Genomic DNA, 6,000 nt, shown 5'->3' with positions numbered 1-6,000 from the left:
TATGAGTGTTATGGCAGCAATGACCCACAAATATCAAAGTTTCATTTGGTTGTGATTGTAGGAGGTTTTCTTTCTGAATCACAGCTGCTCACCAGGAGTAAAGGTTCACGTCTGTAGATATAAGACTCAGGAAAGATCCAGAACAAACCAAGACTATACTTTCAGGATCATTTCTATAGTTGTTGACTTGAGAAATGTGTTTCTAAAGAGTTTGGTCTCGCTGCCCATGATGAAGAGTTAAGATGTTTCCTTCAGAGCAGGAATCTGGTGGAAGAGACTCTTGGTTTTCTCCACTGTTGATGATTGTTTAGTGTTTCTGGTTGAGACACTGAAGGAGGAAACATGATCTGAGTGGGTGGCTACTTTGATTTACTGTTGTTAATGAGTATGAATAGCTGTTAAAGGGATAGTGAACTGAAATATTAGAATTCTCTCTTTATCTACTCTCCACTATGCCGATGGAGGTGGGGTGAAGTGTTTGAGTCCACAAAACACTTTGGGAGTTTCAGGGGTGTAGAGTGTTAGAGCAGAATCCAATACAATTGAATTGAATGGTGACCGATTCTTCAAATGTAAAAAAACCCATCAAATTCTGCTTGTGTTGTGTCATCCAAGTGTCCGCAAGCGCCGACATTCTAATTCAACTTGAAATGCGTCATTTACACCAAGTTTTTTGCCTAAATGTCCTGTGATCCTCCTCTGAAGCCACGTCCACATTCGAACGCACACAAGCTCTCGCCCAAGGGCAGAGTGAGCATTAGCATTGCTACCTCTGCTAGCATCGCCACTTCCGGTAGCGAACTCTTACGCTAAACACTTGGTGTAAATGACCCTGTTATTGATTTTGAATGTCTCGGCTACGGACACTTGGATGACACCACAGGAGCAGAATGGAGGCATTTTCTGTTCTTTTCTGTTCTTTTCTAGAGTTAAGATGTTTCCTTCAGAGCAGAAATATGGTGGAAGAGACTCTTGGTTTTCTCCACTGTTGATGATTGTTCAGTGTTTCTGGTTGAGACCCTGAAGGAGGAAACATGTTCTGAGTGGTTCTGAGACAGATGTTTTCAAAGATAAGGTTCATTAATGTTAAGTTACAGCTTCTGTCCCAAACTCAATGTAATGGCAGAAAGATAAAGTTTTGGGGTTTATTGGTATCTGTGTTTAGTTTTGCTGTTATGAGAAGCTTTATTTTGGAATTGAGACCATGTGTTGGGTCTGTTTTCAATGGTGAATTGATCTGCATGTGTGTATTTGTCAGCCGGGTGACAGCGATTATCAATGATGTGAGTCTCTGATACTTTTATTATTAAAGTCTTAGTGACCAAAGTTTTTCAGACTCACCAAACTTTATTTTTACACAAACTTTAAAATCTCTCAATAAAATGACAATAAAACTCAAACTATATTTATTTCTATAAATACTATTCTGATATTAAGTTGTAGTTTGTGAAGGAATAACAAAACTCTTGTTTAGAACATGGTTTAAAAAACTATTGAACATATATATAAACAGTCGAATCCACATCATCTCAACTACACACCGTCTTAGTTGTTCTTTCGCCTTTGATGACTGATCAGTTATGAGTGTTATGGCAGCAATGACCCACAAATATCAAAGTTTCATTTGGTTGTGATTGTAGAAGGTTTTTCTTTCTGAATCACAGCTGCTCACCAGGAGTAAAGGTTCACGTCTGTAGATATAAGACTCAGGGAAAGATCCAGAACAAACCAAGACTATACTTTCAGGGATCATTTCTAAAGTTGTTAACTTGAGAAATGTGTTTCTAAAGAGTTTGGTCTCGCTGCCCATGATGAAGAATTAAGATGTTTCCTTCAGAGCAGGAATCTGGTGGAAAAGACTCTTGGTTTTCTCCACTGCTGATGATTGTTCAGTGTTTCTGGTTGAGACACTGAAGGAGGAAACATGATCTGAGTGGTTCTCATACAGCTGTTTAAAATATAAGGTTTATTAATGTTAAGTTAGAGCTTTCATCCTGAGCTCAATGTAATGTCAGAAAGATGAAGGTTTGAGGTGTATCAGTAGTAATGATACTCTGCTCCCTTCACTGGTTACCAGTGGCTGCCTGCATCCACTTCAAGACACTAGTACTTGTGTACCGTGCTGTGAATGGATCAGGTCCAGTCTACATCCAGGTCATGGTTAAACCTTACACCTCAGCCCGTCCACTCTGCTCTGCCTCTGCCAATCGGCTTGTTGCTCCCTCACTGCGAGTTAGCCACTCAACAAAATCACAACTGTTTGCTGTCCTGGCTCCTAAATGGTGGAACGAGCTCCCCATTGACATCAGGACAGCAGAAGTCAAGCCAAGAACAAGCCAAGTCCTGCTCTGACAAAGCAGAAAGTGATCAACGAGAAGAGAGCAGCCTGGAAAGACAGGCTTGTGTTGCTTTAATACCCATCAGCATGTTAATGCCTGTGAACTCAGTGGGTGAATATTGAACTGAGCCAAGTTGATTGCTGTGACATTGTAGAAGGAAACCTTTGATAAGAGGTTTCAAAAAGTCCCTACAGCCCAAATGAGTCTTTTAAAATACTTCAAACTAACACAGTCCACTTTCTCTTCCTCCTGCAAAGACACCTGAGTGTCAATACAACATCTGATTGTAGGAGGTGTAACTCTCTGATCCAGATCACCAGGAGTAAAGGTTCACGTCTGTAGATATAAGACTCTGAGAAACATCCAGAACAAACCAAGACTATACTTTCAGGATCATTTCTATAGTTGTTGACTTGAGAAATGTGTTTCTAAAGATTTGGTCTCGCTGCCCATGATGAAGAGTTAAGATGTTTCCTTCAGAGCACGAATCTGGTGGAGGAGACTCTTGGTTTTCTCCACTGTTGATGATTGTTCAGTTTTTCTGGTTGAGACACTGAAGGAGGAAATATGTTCTGAGTGGACAGCTGTACTTTGAATAATATGGTAGTCAAAGTTACTTTAATTCTACATGAAGCTGCAAATCCATCATCAAACTTGTAGCCTTCACTTTACATAGAATAGGTATTTAGAACAAATCTGAACTACTGCAAATAATATCTTCTGAGTTTTGTTTGCACTTAAGAGAAGTCAATAAAATAAGTGAATACCTCAAATTGTCTTGAAAAACAAAAATGCAACAAGGAACCACAAAGTGAAATATCCTTTAATATGGCTGTGTTTGAGAGTGCAAACTCTAATTGGTACCAGAAACAGTTAAACCACCTGAGAAGAACTGCGATTGTCCACCTATTCTTGAATAAATCCACTGCTTGAGCTTCTTCACCTTCCTCCACCAGTTTATTGTCTGTGTAGAAGTAGCTGTCAGGCAGCAGGAAGCTGAGGCAGGAGTACGGCAGATTGACAGGCAGTCTGTGTTGACGGTGACCTGCATGTTGCCAAACAACACTTGGGTTTGTCGCCGCTGGGTTGCCCAGTTTCTTCTTCAGCTCGTGAATCTCTGCAGGATGAGCTGGTGTTCTCGGCCTCTCATCAGACCTCTGAAGTTCTGAACAGCAACCAGGTGCCTCCTGCTGCAGGTTGTGAAGAACAAAACAGACGAAATACAGATAAAGTTCATGCTTTTTCTTCACTCAACAACTTGTCTTAATTACATGAAGATTTCAAGTCATTGAGCATTTTCTGAAACATGATTGTTATGGCAGCAATGACCCACAAAAATAAAGTTTCATTTGGTTTTGATTGGAGGAGGTTTGTCTTTCTGAATCACAGCTGCTCACCAGGAGTAAAGGTTCACGTCTGTAGATATAAGACTCAGGGAAACATCCATAACAAACCAAGACTATACTTTCAGGGATCATTTCTATAGTTGTTGACTTGAGAAATGTGTTTCTAAAGAGTTTGGTCTCGCTGCCCATGATGAAGAGTTAAGATGTTTCCTTCAGAGCAGGAATCTGGTGGAAGAGACTCTTGGTTTTCTCCACTGTTGATGATTGTTTAGTGTTTCTGGTTGAGACACTGAAGGAGGAAACATGATCTGAGTGGGTGGCTACTTTGATTTACTGTTGTTAATGAGTATGAATAGCTGTTAAAGGGATAGTGAACTGAAATATTAGAATTCTCTCTTTATCTACTCTCCACTATGCCGATGGAGGTGGGGTGAAGTGTTTGAGTCCACAAAACACTTTGGGAGTTTCAGGGGTGTAGAGTGTTAGAGCAGAATCCAATACAATTGAATTGAATGGTGACCGATTCTTCAAATGTAAAAAAACCCATCAAATTCTGCTTGTGTTGTGTCATCCAAGTGTCCGCAAGCGCCGACATTCTAATTCAACTTGAAATGCGTCATTTACACCAAGTTTTTTGCCTAAATGTCCTGTGATCCTCCTCTGAAGCCACGTCCACATTCGAACGCACACAAGCTCTCGCCCAAGGGCAGAGTGAGCATTAGCATTGCTACCTCTGCTAGCATCGCCACTTCGGTAGCGAACTCTTACGCTAAACACTTGGTGTAAATGACCCTGTGATTTTGAATGTCTCGGCCTACGGACACTTGGATGACACCACAGGAGCAGAATGGAGGCATTTTCTGTTCTTTTTCTGTTCTTTTTCTAGAGTTAAGATGTTTCCTTCAGAGCAGAAATATGGTGGAAGAGACTCTTGGTTTTCTCCACTGTTGATGATTGTTCAGTGTTTCTGGTTGAGACCCTGAAGGAGGAAACATGTTCTGAGTGGTTCTGAGACAGATGTTTTCAAAGATAAGGTTCATTAATGTTAAGTTACAGCTTCTGTCCCAAACTCAATGTAATGGCAGAAAGATAAAGTTTTGGGGTTTATTGGTATCTGTGTTTAGTTTTGCTGTTATGAGAAGCTTTATTTTGGAATTGAGACCATGTGTTGGGTCTGTTTTCAATGGTGAATTGATCTGCATGTGTGTATTTGTCAGCCGGTGTGACAGCGATTATCAATGATGTGAGTCTCTGATACTTTTATTATTAAAGTCTTAGTGACCAAAGTTTTTTCAGACTCACCAAACTTTATTTTTTACACAAACTTTAAAATCTCTCAATAAAATGACAATAAAACTCAAACTATATTTATTTCTATAAATACTATTCTGATATTAAGTTGTAGTTTGTGAAGGAATAACAAAACTCTTGTTTAGAACATGGTTTAAAAAACTATTGAACATATATATAAACAGTCGAATCCACATCATCTCAACTACACACCGTCTTAGTTGTTCTTTCGCCTTTGATGACTGATCAGTTATGAGTGTTATGGCAGCAATGACCCACAAATATCAAAGTTTCATTTGGTTGTGATTGTAGAAGGTTTTTCTTTCTGAATCACAGCTGCTCACCAGGAGTAAAGGTTCACGTCTGTAGATATAAGACTCAGGAAAGATCCAGAACAAACCAAGACTATACTTTCAGGATCATTTCTAAAGTTGTTAACTTGAGAAATGTGTTTCTAAAGAGTTTGGTCTCGCTGCCCATGATGAAGAATTAAGATGTTTCCTTCAGAGCAGGAATCTGGTGGAAAAGACTCTTGGTTTTCTCCACTGCTGATGATTGTTCAGTGTTTCTGGTTGAGACACTGAAGGAGGAAACATGATCTGAGTGGTTCTCATACAGCTGTTTAAAATATAAGGTTTATTAATGTTAAGTTAGAGCTTTCATCCTGAGCTCAATGTAATGTCAGAAAGATGAAGGTTTGAGGTGTATCAGTAGTAATGATACTCTGCTCCCTTCACTGGTTACCAGTGGCTGCCTGCATCCACTTCAAGACACTAGTACTTGTGTACCGTGCTGTGAATGGATCAGGTCCAGTCTACATCCAGGTCATGGTTAAACCTTACACCTCAGCCCGTCCACTCTGCTCTGCCTCTGCCAATCGGCTTGTTGCTCCCTCACTGCGAGTTAGCCACTCAACAAAATCACAACTGTTTGCTGTCCTGGCTCCTAAATGGTGGAACGAGCTCCCCATTGACATCAGGACAGCAGAAGTCAAGCCAAGAACAAGCCAAGTCCTGCTCTGACAA

General features: G+C 40.3%; 5 non-coding genes and 2 pseudogenes across 5 annotated transcripts; all 7 read left to right on the top strand.

The window, feature by feature from the left end:
• The first annotated feature begins 149 nt into the window (after positions 1-149).
• Positions 150-356, top strand: LOC118118448. The gene has a single exon (XR_004697930.2). It is a non-coding gene; the product is annotated as a small nucleolar RNA U3 (small nucleolar RNA).
• Positions 357-926: 570 nt separating this feature from the next.
• On the top strand, positions 927-1,043 carry LOC118118494 (annotated as a pseudogene).
• Positions 1,044-1,730: 687 nt separating this feature from the next.
• On the top strand, positions 1,731-1,938 carry LOC118118467. The gene has a single exon (XR_004697947.2). It is a non-coding gene; the product is annotated as a small nucleolar RNA U3 (small nucleolar RNA).
• Positions 1,939-2,714: 776 nt separating this feature from the next.
• Positions 2,715-2,920, top strand: LOC118118476. Its single transcript, XR_004697956.2, has one exon. It is a non-coding gene; the product is annotated as a small nucleolar RNA U3 (small nucleolar RNA).
• An 874-nt stretch (positions 2,921-3,794) lies between these two features.
• LOC118118447 lies at positions 3,795-4,002 on the top strand. The gene has a single exon (XR_004697929.2). It is a non-coding gene; the product is annotated as a small nucleolar RNA U3 (small nucleolar RNA).
• Positions 4,003-4,570: 568 nt separating this feature from the next.
• LOC118118493 lies at positions 4,571-4,687 on the top strand (annotated as a pseudogene).
• A 689-nt stretch (positions 4,688-5,376) lies between these two features.
• LOC118118462 lies at positions 5,377-5,583 on the top strand. The gene has a single exon (XR_004697942.2). It is a non-coding gene; the product is annotated as a small nucleolar RNA U3 (small nucleolar RNA).
• Positions 5,584-6,000: the final 417 nt, after the last annotated feature.

Source organism: Hippoglossus stenolepis, chromosome 11, assembly GCF_022539355.2.
Source record: "Hippoglossus stenolepis isolate QCI-W04-F060 chromosome 11, HSTE1.2, whole genome shotgun sequence".
In the NCBI taxonomy this organism is placed as follows: domain Eukaryota; kingdom Metazoa; phylum Chordata; class Actinopteri; order Pleuronectiformes; family Pleuronectidae; genus Hippoglossus; species Hippoglossus stenolepis.
This window is presented reverse-complemented; position numbering and strand designations above follow the sequence as displayed.